Source organism: Chrysemys picta, chromosome 2, assembly GCF_011386835.1.
Source record: "Chrysemys picta bellii isolate R12L10 chromosome 2, ASM1138683v2, whole genome shotgun sequence".
Lineage (NCBI taxonomy): Eukaryota > Metazoa > Chordata > Testudines > Emydidae > Chrysemys > Chrysemys picta.
In genome coordinates, this window is record NC_088792.1 from 57,053,067 (window position 1) to 57,068,882 (window position 15,816).

A 15,816-nucleotide genomic window follows, 5' to 3' on the forward strand; every position below is an offset into this window, starting at 1 on the left:
CAGGCCTCTGTATGCCATTTCAAATTGGCACCCAAAAGTTATGTACTCAAAATCACTATTCAGTTTTGAAAAATGTGGTCGCTATCTATGTTCTGGTGAGAGAAAGAGGTTTGGGGAGCCCATGATGGAGGCATATGACACATCCAGCAGAGCTTCTGGTCATATCCCAATCAATACTCAGTCATTTGTCATTTTAAAATAATTCAGCTCCTCCCCTGAAATTACTGGCTCTGCAGCATTCATGTCCTTTTTTGAATCCCCAAAATGTAGTAACTAGCAGGTTTGATATCAAAACTAATGCTCTGACACAGCTGGATCTGGACCAAAGAAATCCCAGTGCAACACACCTGCACCGTGCAGTGCAACAGAAGAAACTGACAGTGAAATTATTTAAAGGATTACTCAAGATTTTACCAGGATTATAGATTCCAAAATTTCTGCAATGGAATATTTTCTCCAACAGGACTTAAATGCTCCCTTCATCCATCCCTGAATATAACCCATCCCTGAATGGGTATTTCTCATTTAATCATTTCCCAGCCATTGCAGGGGCCTCAAGCACTGGTGCACCTCAGTCCCTCCTAGTCTCTGCCTGTGGCACATAATAGTTTAGTCTCCTGTGGGTCTCATTCACTTTGGTCTCATTTCCATTGCTGGGTTTAGTGTACGGGTGCTGGGTGATGTACAGCAGTTCAGACTGGATGATCTAGTGGTCCTTTCTGGCCTTAAAGTCTAATAGGAACCCTACCTGAGGTGGATGGCACAGTGCACAGCTTTACTATGCAAAGCCTTCTTCACTTTCTGTCCTGGGCCATCCAAAGGGCAATTTTGGGTGGGCAGGATAAGTACTAGGGCTGGCTGAAAATTTTCCATCAGAACTGTTTTTCCAAGGGGAAATTGATTTCTGACAAGTGTCTGCTTCCTATGGAAAATTTCAGCTTTTGTCAAAGTATTTCAGATGAAAGCTGAAAGATTTCAACCAAAATATGGGAGTTTTGGTGTTTCATGTTGTAGTTTGCTCCTTGTGTCCCCATTTTCCTCTATGGGCTGCGATCTGGACTACATCTCCCAAAATACATCATGGCTGTGGACCCCCCCTACTGTACAACTTGTCTTATCAAAGGGGAACCCATAATGCTTCATGGGAGATGTAGTCCAACGAGGGATCTGGCCCATAGGAGATCGGGAACGTAAGGAGCAAACTGCAACTCTCATGTTTGGCCAAAATTGTTTGTTTTCTGGCCAGAATCTTTCAGTTTCGAGTTTATACCAAAAACTCAAGATGAAAGTTTTGGTTGAAAATTTGAGTGGGAAACAAAATCTTTCAGACCGCCTCTAATAAGTACCTGATTACAGTTTTACCAGAAAACTAGGGTTCCCACCTCAATTTTTGTGCCAAGTGCCATAGGATTTTTTTAAATGACCCTGTGTAGTCAGGATCTTGACTTTAAATATCACTATAAGAGTAAGATCCCCCCCTCCTCCAAAATATCACATACTGACTCCTGAATCACTACAATTTCCTGCCGCATTTGGGTTTTTCTTAGTGGCCTCCTATCCAAGAATTGACAAGACCCTTATGAAACAATATCACAGTCCATGGCAGTATGAATGCAAACATATGTAGTGATATTTATTTCATATGATATTTGGAAACCTAACAATTATGTGATCTAACCTGGTATCATTTGAGAAATTCTCAAAATGTTGCAAGGAAAACAGTGTTTATCATGTATGGCAAAATCTAGCTATAATCTACTTTTTCGAAGTTTGATTTTTAAAGGTTAAACATAACAAAGCTTAGATACTGTACTAAGACAACTTGTAGTATTTATAATAGAGGCTATTAACTTCTATTCTCCCTGACAAGAAAAATACAGCAGAAGAGAAAATAAAACAACTCTTTGCTGTAGGTGAAAGCTTGCAAGACAGAACAGAATTATCATAATCATCACTTCATTTTGTCTACTGACAGAAGACATCACCAGACGTGGAATCACTAGTTTTTGGTGTTCGGAGCCAAACATAGCCACAAAGATCCTGAAATGGCTGCCAACTCATCTCTCTGTTTCTGATGCTGCAGCCCACTATCTGAATATTGGTTTTCCGGACATGCTTATAGTCTTACCTATTTATTTTTTCAGCCCTTATTCCTCCATGTTTTTCCAGGTGTACTGCCTATCTCTGCACCTTCTGATCAGGTAATTAGATATTTACAGCCACATTTTCCAGTGTCCACTAATTTTGGTTGCCCAATTTGACATTCCTAAGGCTTGATTATCACAGATGCTGGGCATACTTGATTTCAGCTGAAGGCATTGAGACCTGGAGTGCTCAGCATATGTGAACAAAGTAAGATTCAAGGTGTTTCAAGTGGGCAGCCAAAAACAGAGGTACCTATAAGTAGCGGATACCTTTGAAAATTTTGGTTCTAGCTGCCAGCCTTTGCACAAACAACACTGAAGAGTGAGTTGAGGTTCCTTTAAAAAGTGGCCCAAGAGAATCAATTTATGTTAAAAAAAAAAAAACAATTTGAAGCACCTTTAGTACTACAATTCACTGTGTTTTAGACTATTCCTCTAAACTATAATGTGCACCAACATCAATGTTTAAAATATATTTTTTCTAATTTTTACACTGTGCAAAAGGAAAGAAGATAAGAATTCTAAGGGAAGTTGCCCTATTCTCATGTTCCCTATTTATTAATACTCCCTGAGCTAGAAAGCAGAGTTCTACCTTTATCACAATTATTTATTTGATCTAAGAGGTAAAGGATAAATTCTGTCCTCATGCCCAGTTCCCAATGAACTCAATGAGAATTGCACACATGTAACTAAGGACAGAAATTTGGCCATATGACAGGCATTAGATATTTCTGGGAATAAGTCTGAGCAGGAAGGTGGTACTCTCTAACCCAGAATGCAAAGTGACTTCATGCTGTTTCTTCTTTTTTATATTTGGTTATGCAGCAAGCTAGGGAAGGAATCAATCAGTGTTTTCACCACAAATCAAATGCGACTACTATCACTAGAATCTTAGCAGTGCATTACATGTCATACTTGTCTATATGTTATATAGAGTTCAGGGTGCAAATATCTTTTCCTTTCTCCTATATTAGGTCCTCAACTGTTACTGACATATGGTTTGCAGAATGCTTGCAACTGCTCCAGCTTGGACACTTCAAATGCAGGAAGTAATATGTTCTTTGTCTACTCTCTTAGGGCCCAACGCAAAGCCCACTGAAGTCAATTGGCTTTGGGTCAGGATCTTAAACTCTCTCCTGATTGGTCTACCTTGTCTCCAGATCTGCAATAGTACTTCATCTAGAAAGTTTTCAAAAGACAGCTTTAGCACTGCTATACTATTGAACTCTTATGTTAATGCTTCTTCTGGATCTTCTGTTTTTGCCCTGCTATTTTGTTAACTCATTTTTTTGTTAAACCCAAGCCAGGCCTGTGCTCACTGCAGTCAATAGGAATCTTTCCATTGGTTTTAATGGAAGCCCTTAGAGTACCTCAAGATTATTCCCTTTTAGACAACAAAATATAGAGAATATTTTTTTCCTTAGGTCCATGAGGCAAATTGTATCATCTGATGCCTTATAGGTTCAAATCCATGTGAGTGCATTTTACTACCTACCACACTCTACTTGCTGAGTGTTCGGAAAGAAAGCTACAGATGTGCTACATCAGCACATCATGCAGCAATGCTTTTAACAAGACATAACATGAAAACATGCAACTTCGTTGTATTTTCCCAGACTTAGAGCATCAACACTATAACCTGTCACATCCAGTTACATTTTGTATTTATATTGTTTAAATTAGTGTACTTCCCCCACAACTTCATTTCTAATAGGATAGCCTAAGAATGCTGGCAAAGGTGATCCCTTGTAATCTAACTAATCACAAAGAGTTCAAAGTATTACATTGTCTAATCTTGCTACACAGTGAGCATTTGTTTGGTCATTTTTTCCTTTGCCAAAGAACACTTTTTTCTGCTGTCTTCCAAGATCTACAGTAAGGTCTTTTTCTAGGAAGAAAACAGGTTAATAAATAATATCAAGTCTGAGGTTTATTGGCCTTTTTTGTCATTCACCTCCAGTGGGAATTCTAGCAAGGAACAGTTGCCCTTGTTAACCTGCAAACATTTTTCACTCAGTTAGGTCATTGACTCTGGCTCCAGGGTCCAATTTTCCTTTCATTCATTAAGCACATTGGGAAGCGGAGTTCCTAACCCTTTCCAGTCTAAATGTGGAACAATCACATCCCCTCACAATCCAATTCCAATGTGCTGGGACTTTACGTTTCACTGTGATCTCTCAGTGACGCAAGTTTTTAACAATTGAAGGATATTAAGTCAAAAAGTTGTTTTCTAATTGGCGGAGCTCAGGGGATTTCTTATAAACTGGAAGCTGGTACATGTGCCTTTCCAATTATTTTTGTTTAAATCAGGGGAGAGGGCACTGCTAATCTCAGAAAGCAGATTCCAGAAGCTCTGTTTGGGAATTTGGGCTGCTAAGCATAACAGATCTGAGTATACGCAAACATTATCACTTTGCAGAGATGAAATGACAGTCTCATATGTCATTTTACCAGATGGTATAATATTTACAAAACAATGTTATTGCAATTAAAAAAAAACCCTAGTTAGTATAGCTAATACATTATTAGCCCTTTAGGAACCTTCAAAGTAAAAGGAGGGAGAGCTATTGTTTCCTATTCAGTAAGGGCTTAAGTTGTATGACTCTCTGTTGAATTACTTTGACGGATATGATTTGAAATTTTTAAAACTACACATTTTATTTATTTATTTATTTAAAACTTTGTGTATGTGGCAGAGATAGGATTGTCTGTGCAAAACACAGTTCAGACCTTTCACCTTGAAGATCTAACAGCCTTTGGGTTTGAGTTAGAATAGTACCATACCATGCAGGATAAACAACAACAAGTGCTCTTTTCAGGTTGACTACATCGGTGAATCTTTCGAATATTTGTGAAAAGGAAGGAGAGGATGCCTGATGTATGTTGATTGGGAGGTGGATCTGTGAATATAGGATGATGTGGAAGAATGAAAGACATTGAAATGAAACAAAGTACCAAAAAGAGGTACTCAGCAGAAGCTTTAGTGAAAAAAAGGCACTGGGATATGGTTAGGGAGAAGAAAAAATAGCAAAACTGTAGGGGAAAAAGAAAAACTTGAACTTCACTTGAACTCAGTAGACGCCAGCATAGAAATGTGGTCAAGAGAAAGGACAAGATAATTTTTGCAGCAGATGGACTTGAGAGGAGGACTGGAAAGAAGATTACTAATAGTCAAGGCAGAAGAACCAGAATTTTGGCAGTGGAGGAAAAAGAGGACAGGGGTCATTTTGGATATGGATCAGTGAGAGAAATGATAGTATTTATTGGATGTGTGGAGAGAAGTCATTATAAATGATGACTCAGTTGCAAACTTGAGAGATGGGAAGGCTGCTGGTGCTGCTGCCAGTAACAGAAAATGGGGAAGAGGTGAGAGTGCGGGGGGGTGCAGCAAAGGGAGACTAATTTTATTTTGGAAATGTTGAGTTTGTGATGGTGCATAAGAACGGCCATACCGGGTGAGAGCAATGGTCCATCTATCCCAGTAACCTGTCCCAGAGGGAATGAACAGAACAGGTAATCATCAAGTGATCCATCCCCTGTCACCCATTCCCTGTTTCTGGGAAACAGAGGACAGGGACACTTCAGAGCATGGTTTTGCATCCCTGCCCTTCCTGGCTAATAGCCTATCCTCCATGAACTTATCTAGTTTTTAACCCTGTTATAGTCTTGGCTTTCACAACATCCTCTGGCAAAGAGTTCCACAGGTTGACTGTGCGTTGTGTGAAAAAATACTTCCTTTCATTTGTTTTCAACCTCATGCCTATTCATTTCATTTGGTGACCCCTAGTTCTTGTGTTATGAGGAGTAAATAACACTTCCTTATTTACTTTCTCTACACCAGTCAGGATTTTATAGACCTCTATCATATTATACCTTAGTCATCTCTTTTCTAAGATGAAAAGTCCCAGTCTTATTACTCTCTCCCCATATGGAAGCTGTTCCATACCCCTAATCATTTTTGTTGCCCTTTTCTTCACCTTTTCAATTTCCAATATATATATTTTTTGAGAGGGGGTGCCCAGATCTGCATGCAGTATTCAAGATGCAGGTTTACCATGGATTTATATAGAGGCAATATGATATTTTCTGTCTTATTAGCTATACCTTGCCTAATAATTCCCAACATGGTTTGCTTTTTTGACTGCCGCTGCAGATTGAGTGGATGCTTTCAGAGAACTATCCACAATGACTCCAAGATCTTTCTTGAGTGGTAACAGCTAATTCAGACCCTATCATTTTATATGTATAGTTGAGATTATGTATTCCAATGTACATTACTTTGCATTTATCAACATTGAATTTCATCTGCTATTTTGTTCCCAGTTACCCATCTTTTGCGAGATCCCTTTGTAACTCTTTGCGGTCTGCTTTGGACTTAACTATCTTGAGTAGCTTTGTATCGTCTGCAAATTTTGCCACTGTTTCCTTCTTTTCCCAGATCATTTATGAAAATGTTGAACAGCAGTGGTCCCAGTACAGACCCCTGGGGGACACCACTATTTACCTCTCTCCATTCTGAAAACTGACCATTTATCCTACTCTTTGTTTCCTATCTTTTAACCAGTTACTGAGCCCAGAAAGGACCTTGTCTCTTAACCAAAGTAAGCTGTTATGTGGTAAGAGCCTTTGGTGAGGGACCCTGTCAAAGGCTTTCTGAAAATTTAAGTACACTGGATCACCCTGGCCCACATGCTTTTTGACTACTTCAAAGAATGCTGGTAGATTGGTGAGGCATGATTTCCCTTTATAAAAACCATGTTGATTCTTCCCCAACAAATCATGTTAATTTATGTGTCTGATAATTCTGTTCTTTACTATAGTTTCAATTTGCCTGGTATTGAAGTTAGGCTTACCAGCTTGTAATAGCTGCGATCGCCTCTGGAGCCTTTTTATAAAATTGGCGTCACCGTAGCTATCTTCCAGTCATCTGGTAGAGAAGCTGATTTAAGTGATGGGTTACATACCACACTTAGAAGTTCTGCAATTTCACATTTGAGTTCCTTCAGAATTCTTGGGTGAATACCATCTGGTCCTGGTGACTTATTACGGCACAATTTATCAATTTGTTCCAAAACCTCCTCAAATGACACCTCAATCTGGGACAGTTCCTCAGATTTGTCACTGAAAAAGAATGGCTCAGGTTTGGGAATTTCCCTCACATCCTCAGCTATGAAGATCATTGCAAAGAATTCATTTACTTTCTCCACAATGGTGTGATCATCCTTGAGTGCTCCTTTGCATCTCGATCGTCAAGTGGCCCCACTGGGTTTTTCTTAGCAGGCTTCCTGCTTCTGATTAACTTAAAATATTTTTTGCTGTTACTTTTTGAGTCTTTGGCTAGCTGTTCTTCAAATTCATTTTTGGCCTTCCTAATTATATTTTTACACTTCACTTGACAGAGTTTGTGCTCCTTTCTATTTTCCTAAATAGGATTTAACTTTCACTTTTTAAAGGATGCCTTGTTGCCTCTAACTGCTTCTTTACTGTGTTGTTTAGCCATGGTGGAACTTTTCTGGTCCTCTTACTATGTTTTTGTTAATTTGCGGGTATACATTTCAATTGAGCTTCTATTATGGTGTCTTTAAAAAGTTTCCATGCAGCTTGGAGGGATTTCACTTTTGGCACTGTACCTTTTAATTTCTGTTTAATTTCAACATATTTGTGTAGTTCCCCTTTCTGTAATTAAATGCTACCGGGGTGAACTACTTTGGCACCGTCTCCCAGACAGGGTGTTACATTTTATTATGTTATGGTCAGTATTACTAAGCAGTTCAGCTATATTCACCTCTTGGACCTAATCCTGTGCTCCACTTAGGACTAAATCAAGAATTGCCTCTCCCCTTGTGGGTTCCGGACTAGCTGCTCCAAGAAGCAGTCATTGAAGGTGTTAAGAAACTTTATCTCTGCATCTCATCCTGAGGTGACGTCCCCCCGTCAATATGGGGATAGTTGAAATCCCCCATTATTATTGATTTTTGTTTTTGTTTTAATAGCCTCTTTACTTTCCCTGAACATTTCACAGTCACTATCACCATCCTGGTCAGGTGGTCGGTAATATATCCCTAATGCTATATTCTTATTTTTCAAGCATGGAATTACTATCCATAGATGGTAAGGCATCCATGAAGAGATATCAGAGAGACCAATGGAGCTAGAGTATTGTACCGAGGAGATGAAGAGGTAGATTTGGGAATTATATCATAGGGGCAATTGCTGAAGCCAATGGAATATGTGAAATTTTCCAGAGAGGTCAGAGCTGTAGGGGATTCTACCAGAAAAGTGAAAAACCAAGATGGAGTTTTTGAAATATCCACATTAGAAAATGTTTGACTCATTGCTGCTACTGTAGCCCAAAGCCTGATAATGCAGCATCATATTATTTTTAAATCCAAAGAAAAGGAGGAGCAGCAGCGGGCCAGAGACATTGTTTGAATCATGTGTCTTTGCACATGTGCAGATAGCAGAACTCAACTAGAAGGGCCCAGAAACATCTAGGAGAAGGGTGTGGTGATTAGTAGGTATGCTCATTAGTGTTTCTTGAGTCTCCATATAGAAAGCCCTCATTTTGTGATGTCTGGCATAGTCACAGCCTAAGAGCTGAGACAATCACAGCTCACGTACAGAAGAGGTTATAAATGCAGCTGGTTTGAAAAATTTCAATTAAACTTTTTTTTTCTAATCAAAATTTGCCAATTCTTTGAAATTGAAACATTCGTGGGCCTGTGTTGATTTTAACAACATTCTGATGGACCCCTGCCTGCTAGGCAGGTATTGAAACTTTCCTGGGTTTCCTACCAGCTTGCTCACCTCACTCCTCAGCAGATGATTTGGAGGGCTGATGGGGAGCTGACAGTTCTGAAGTCCTAGGAGTCCGTGCTCCCAGGCTCCCAGCTCTTTGGTGGCCAAGGCTCCCCAGCTCTGGGACAACCTGCCAGGCTAAAATCAGTCTCACCTACCATTCCCGCCGCAGAATCCCTCCTCATGAAATTTTTGTGGAAACTGCTACATCTCCATGAAAGGTTTTGGCTTTGACAGAACAGCATATTGCACAGAAATTCCATTTAGGCAAAAATGTTTTGCCCAGGTCTACATTCCAGGAAGCCTGGAGCCTAGGCAGCTGCCTTGGAGCCAGGGCTCCCAACAGAGCTGGAAGGATCACAATAATTCCATTTCATGGAGAATTTCCTAATTTTTTTATTTTTGTTCCGAATCGGAACTAAGCCATATTTTGAAATCTCAAAATCCTCTGTGAAACAGTATTACTGTACTCTCCTCAGCTGTAGTCACAAATACAGGAGTTATCGTGGGCTCAATGGACTTGACAGAAGAATAAGACCTAACTCATGAAAGGTGTTAGTGTCGCTGGGTCTCAAAAGCTGTAACCTTTGGCCATAGGCTATGTATTTTTTAATATTACCAACTCATGCCATTTTATTTTGAGTCCTGGGAGTTTAGTGGTCCTGTTAAAGCTCCAGCCTATTGGAGTCCTAGGCAGACATGAGAATCTCAGCTTTCATTTTTTTCTAAAGTTTTAAGCCCTCATGCTTGCAGAGGAAAAGGTTAAAAATATGAACCCTAAAGGTGCATACACCAGATGGTAAATCAAAAGAACTCCTTATTTATTTCCCTTAACTCATGGGATTTAAAAACTATTTCATGAATTTCTGGGGGCCTTACATGATTTTTGAATAGTCACTGTTGCCAATATAGGGTTTTATACACAAGCTGACAAAAGCCAGTCACTTATTAACTGAAGGACTGAATGCGGTTAGCTGTAAGGAGCCACTGGACTTTTGTTTGCACCTTTTTCATGGTTTAATGCTTTCCAAAAATTTCAGAAAAGACAGAAAGACAGCAAAAAGTTAAGCTTGAGGTGCAGGAAAGCAGCATGTGATAACTGACCTGCTGGCCACACTTCGCCTCCAGCCCCCGTTCATGCCCCAGGTCTGTGCAGGGGAAAGCCATAGATTCATAGAGTCTGTCCTCCTGCCCATCCCACAATGAGAGGTTGGAGAAAAACTGCAGAAGGAGCAGGCAGAGACTGAGGGAGGGACCAGTGAACATGGATGATGTAATCAGATTATTTTCTACAGCTTTGATAGGACATTCTCTCCCCAGAGCTGATTGGCTATTTCCGCCAACCCCTCCCAACCCCTCTCTCCATCCTCTTCACCTCAGTCTCACTTCATATCTGCCTGTGCCTTTACTCCCCTTTTATCTCCCCTCAAAATCCCGCCCTTCAATAGCCCTCTACCTTCCCTTCCCATTTAGCTATAACCCCATCCAACTAACTCCCCTGCCCCCATCCCAAACTCACCAAACGTAAGTGATGGTTGCTACAATCACATCAATCACTTTTGCTTGTATGTTATACCCATTTTCCCTACCCTTCGTCTATCCTATTAGATTATAAACTCTTTATGGCAAAGACTGTACTACTATGTGGTTGTGGGGCACAACTGGACCTTGATCATGGCTAGTCCCTAAGCCAAGTGTAATAAACATTATAAGAAGTGTACAAAACTTGCACCCATCACCTGTTACACTTGCACAAGCTGGGTCTACCTGGCATTCAAGTTGCTACAGTAAAATCCTTTAATCCTATTAATGTTGCTTGCCACACAAGAAACAAAAATGTTTGGGGACAAGGTCATAAAAAACTTTATTCTCAAATTGGGTTCAATCCTGAAGTCTTTAGTCAGGCAAATGTCCCATGGAAGTCTGAACTGGGGACTTCAGGATTTGACTCACTATATTTGGCTACTGATATAAAGACCTATCAAAATATCATTTTTTAAAGGACATCAAATAGATCTTAGATACTACATTACCAAGTGGGAGACAGATGGTGTGTCTGACACTTTGCATGGCAGTGTATATAAATCAGATTGGGGAAGGATATGCATGCTGGAAACTCTTTTATATAATAATGGTATTGTTAAAATTAGTTTCATAGTTAGAGAGATTTAGAAGTAGTTTGTGGTACCTTCACATAAAATATAAATACTTTTGGTCACATGACTCCTTTAAAAATATAGAACTAAAATATGCAACTACTGCTATGCATACAACATGTGCTAGTTACAGAGCCACTAAGCTGCACTAGCTGAACCTTTTTAGTAGTCCTCAATTGCAACATGTTACTGTAGTCCAACCTAAACGATGTAGTGAGGGCCTCATCAGCAAGGAAAGGCCACAAACACATCACTAACTGCAGGTGGGGGGTGGGGGGGAGAGTGGGACAAGTGACCCCTTCTCTAAGTGCTGTCAAGTCCAAAAGCATCCTGAGACTGCAGCTCTTATTGAGAAGGTTCATCATAAGATCTCAATAGATGGAGCATTCACAAATCATGTCAGTGTAATTAGTTCTGTCCTCTTCCAACTAGAATCAACTCCATTTTATCTAGAATGAGTTCCAGCTAACTTGTTCCTGTCAAGGTTCCTCACCTTGGTTATTGACAGGTAGGGCCAGTCAAAACACATTAGTGGCTCCTTACGTGCCAGTTTGATTAGGCCCCTACCCCACGTAACTTGAGCCCAGAAAAGTTCCCTGCTGGACACCACCACCTACAGGATGTGGGAAGTCTCAGAAAGCCCACCCACTTCCCATCATCACCCAAGAGTGGCTCTGAAACTCTCCTTGGGTCATGCACTATCTGAAGGGAAGCCCATCGGAAGTGTCCCCTTTGGGAGCACCATCATCCAAGTGAGTGGGAAGCCACCTAGAATCCTGCTTCAGGTACACCATCACACATGGAGCTCCCAGGAAGCCCCTCTAAAGAGTGCTATTACCCCAATAAATCCTATTCTCCTCACAGTCCACCAAGAGAGAGAGGGTATTCACAGTGCTGACTCTCCTGCTAAGGACAAATGCTGCATGCTTCATGGGCCTAGTAGGCTTTTTTGGCTCCACCTCAAGACTCAGCAGCTCACCCTAATATATGGGATGAAGAGCTGAGCATATTCAGACCAGTTTCTCTTCCTCCCTGTCTGCAGAGGCCTGTGGATAGTGAGAAAGAAAAGAAGCTGTATCCCAAGATCTGACAAAAAGGAGATACAGAGCTGAATGTCAACATACTGCAGCCCAAAAACCTCAGTCTCCCCTATTGGCCTGTACGGTACATTGGGCAGGAGGGGTGACAGAATGGAACCCTGCTGAAGAGTCCATGCTGGGCTCTGAGAGTGGATAAGAGCTTTCACGGCGATAATCTAAGACCTCTCAGAAAAAGGAAGCCAAGTTCCAATGATGAACCACTTTGTCCACCTCTGCCAGTATGGTTTTATAATGTTTTAATAACATGGTTCCCTGGGTGGTGGAGTGGAGGGAAGTGCTGTCCAAAATGTTCAGGAGAAACGTGTTAGGACCAAGCTAATAGTAATGTATTTTTGCTCGCATGGAGTGAAGGTGGGACCATAGAGTTAAAAAATTTTCAGGAAACATTTTGAAGCTTCTAAAAGCTTCGAGTGAGTGGGAAACTACTCAACATATTCTTCAGTTTTAAATGTGAAAGTTACCATGAAAATTTGCCAGCCTAAAACCTACTCTCCCAGACTTAAGCATGATGCTTGATGAAAATGAAGAGCGATCTTTCCTGGTCATCAAAATTCATTGCACTTGCCTGAGAAAATTGAGAGCAGAATTTTGCACAGCTGATTTCTTTCCTGTGGCATTTGAAGGAGGGAAAAAAATCAAATTCCACAACCCTATGCCTGGAGATGTAGCCAATTTTTTGATATACACGTAGTGACTTTCAGATTGGCTCCGGGGCCTTGTCTTCACTTTAAAAAAAAAAAAAGTTGCATTCCTAACTCAAAGGCTCCACCACTAATTTAACTTGACTTCTAAGTCATATGAAAAGTACAATCTACTTTGTCTTCATTAGGATTTTACCTTGAGTTAGTTAAAGGGTATTAGCTAACTTGAGTTAGGGACATACCTGTTTTTGTAGTGACAAGTCCTCAGATGCCATGCTGTAAAGGATGCAAAATTGATTATAGGTTTTAAGCTCAAACAAACTATTTGCTTTATCAGGTTTTCCAGTCTCACACAGGCTTGGAAGAAACTTCAGGTTTACTATCAGGGAAACTACTTTTTGTTTTGGCTTATATTATTCAAAAGATCTCTCTTTTGTCCTTATTTCATTTCCATTTCTAGCAACTGATAGCTCTCTCTGAACTGTGGACATGCCTTGAGAGACTAGGTTTCTGTGTTCTAACTAAGCTAGGACTGTATAATGGTTGCTCTCTTCCCAGTACAAGAGGAGTGAACAGTCTACTACACACAGCACACTCTCAAAGAGCCCACAGGTAAATACTCATGGATCATTACGATATCTCTGTTTATGTGGTCCCAACATCATTCCCACTCTTCTAGAGTCAGAGAGTTTTGATTTTCCATTTTGGTTCCAGACCTATGTAAACATATAAAAAGAGCAAAAAGAGATGTTAGGGTCAAATTCTGTAACAACTTCCATGTTTATAATTGCTATTTTGTACTTAGAGTTAGTTGTGAGCACAGATTTCCAGTTGCAAAGGAGAGTATTTGCATGTCTAACTGCAAACAAGGTAGATGGGCTTCCAAATGCCATCATTTGTATCAGTTATTAATTGCACCTGCAAACTTGAAGACTCTTTTCCAAATTTAGCCCTTATAACTAGCTTCTGGCACTACAGCTACTCTTTGGAAGCTTCCCACCCATCCTATCCACTTACATTTTTTGTTAAACTAAATTAAGATTAGTCTCCTTTTTCCTGTATATTTGTCTCCTGTATAATATTTGTTTTCTCTGTCTTTCATGTTTGCATAAAAATCCTGTAGCACTCAAGTATGCAGATAGAAAAATAAAAAGATTAATAATGTAAACTGAAAACTCAAAAGGAAAACAACTGTGCTGAAAACTTTGAGAGCCCTGCAAGGGTTTAAAAGGTTACAAACTGAAAGGACAAGGGTTTCTGGAAGCAGACTTATGAGTAAACAACTTCATCATGACCTCATGCTCATATAAGGAGTGAAGAGGAGGAGATGGACCTGTTAGTCAGGCAGGAAGTTGCAAGAACTCTGAGCTAAAAAACAGCAAAGAAAGGCAATATTTGAATGTCTGCACTTGAAGCTGAAGAGGAGGAATCTCCAAGGACTAACGGGAGGGAAGAAACTGCATTACAACATTTTCCTGGCCTGTATGCCTGAGAGGGGAAGTAAGCAGAACTCAGACCAGTGCCAAATCACCAGGACTCACTGAAGCTGACTGCCTGCCAGAACATCCTCCAAATTGAACAAGAGGGAACAGAGGCAACAATGACCCTCTTTTTGTAATCTTTGTTAACTGGAGGCTGAAAAGCAGCAAGACCTAGGGACTGACCTGGAGATGATCCATGTGAAATTGCTGAGTTGTCAACAGGAAAAAAAAAACACACTCTGAACATTGCATGAGAAGACTGAACTGTAAGGGATCTGAACACTTAACTGACACCTAAAAGTAGAAACAGGTATGGAAGTCTCCCACCAGGCAGGATAATTCGCAATGTTAGAAAGGAACTGCTGCTAACTGACTTCAGGGGGAGTCACATTATTATTATTGTTCAAGCACCCAGAAATGCATTAAGCACCTAATAAATGAATAAAGACACAATTCCTGTCCCAGAGGCTATCGGGACTAAGTCTAACATGACACAACACAGGAAGGTTGTAAACAGGTCAGAAGAGAAAGGTAATCCACACCAATCAGTACTGAACCAGCGTGAAAGAGGGTCCAAGAAGCTACCTAGAATACATTAACTGAAAAAGTATTATGGCAAAGTCAAAAGGCCATAGAGTCAGGTTCAGAAAGAATAGGAGCTATGAGTCAGTAAAAAAAAAGCCTTCAGGGAAAAAGTGTTGTTGCAAGCAGCAAAGGGTGTTTATTCTAGAGAACAAACTAGGGGCCAAAGACAGGAGATTCAATAACAGATCCAGTGACTGTTTCAGGATGCCATAAATCCCATGGCATATGACCCTATACATAATTAAAATTATTGAATAAACTCACCCTCCTCAGAGTAATGGATTGTTTTCACATGGCAACCAAAACACTTACTAGTAGTTATACTGTGGAGCCCACTAAGAAATCTATACTTGCAAGTGGCAATGTTTTTGGGAATGAAATAAAGAAATTATGACCTCTTCCTCCCTCCATCCAAAAAGGCAGAGTTGGGGTTCAGGAGCAAGCCATGAATATTGGGTATTATTTATATATTAACTTGCCTCCATTGGAAGTCCTGTCTTTCAATAGAAGTTCAAAGTGGGGCCCTGTGCTTAGAGAATATATAAGAACAGCATTTCTGTCCTGCAAAAACCCCAGAAAAGGTTCTTCTGACCTTATATTGGTTTGTAGAAATAATTGCTCCACGTGAACATTTGCCTCAGACACTTGTCCTAGCTTATCACATGTTTTTGCTCAAAGGCTTCATTTCTCATTTCATGCTATTAATAAACATTTTTCCTTTAATATAAAATATAAATATAAAAACCTAAAAGGCATTTGCGTATATGATCATACAGAATTGCTTTTCCATTCTTGAGCTGTCAAGTGTTACCCCCATCATGGCACCTATATAGAAAGAAGACAGAGAGAGAAAGAAAGCATATTCCTGGGACACTAAACACCATCAGAGCTAGTGAGTAGGAATGGACAAT

At 40.2% G+C, this 15,816-nt stretch overlaps 1 long non-coding RNA gene across 1 annotated transcript; it reads left to right on the forward strand.

The window, feature by feature from the left end:
• Positions 1 to 13,321: 13,321 nt before the first annotated feature.
• Positions 13,322 to 15,168, forward strand: LOC135981313 (uncharacterized). Its single transcript, XR_010598275.1, has 2 exons — positions 13,322 to 13,451; positions 13,963 to 15,168. It is a non-coding gene; the product is annotated as an uncharacterized LOC135981313 (long non-coding RNA).
• Positions 15,169 to 15,816: the final 648 nt, after the last annotated feature.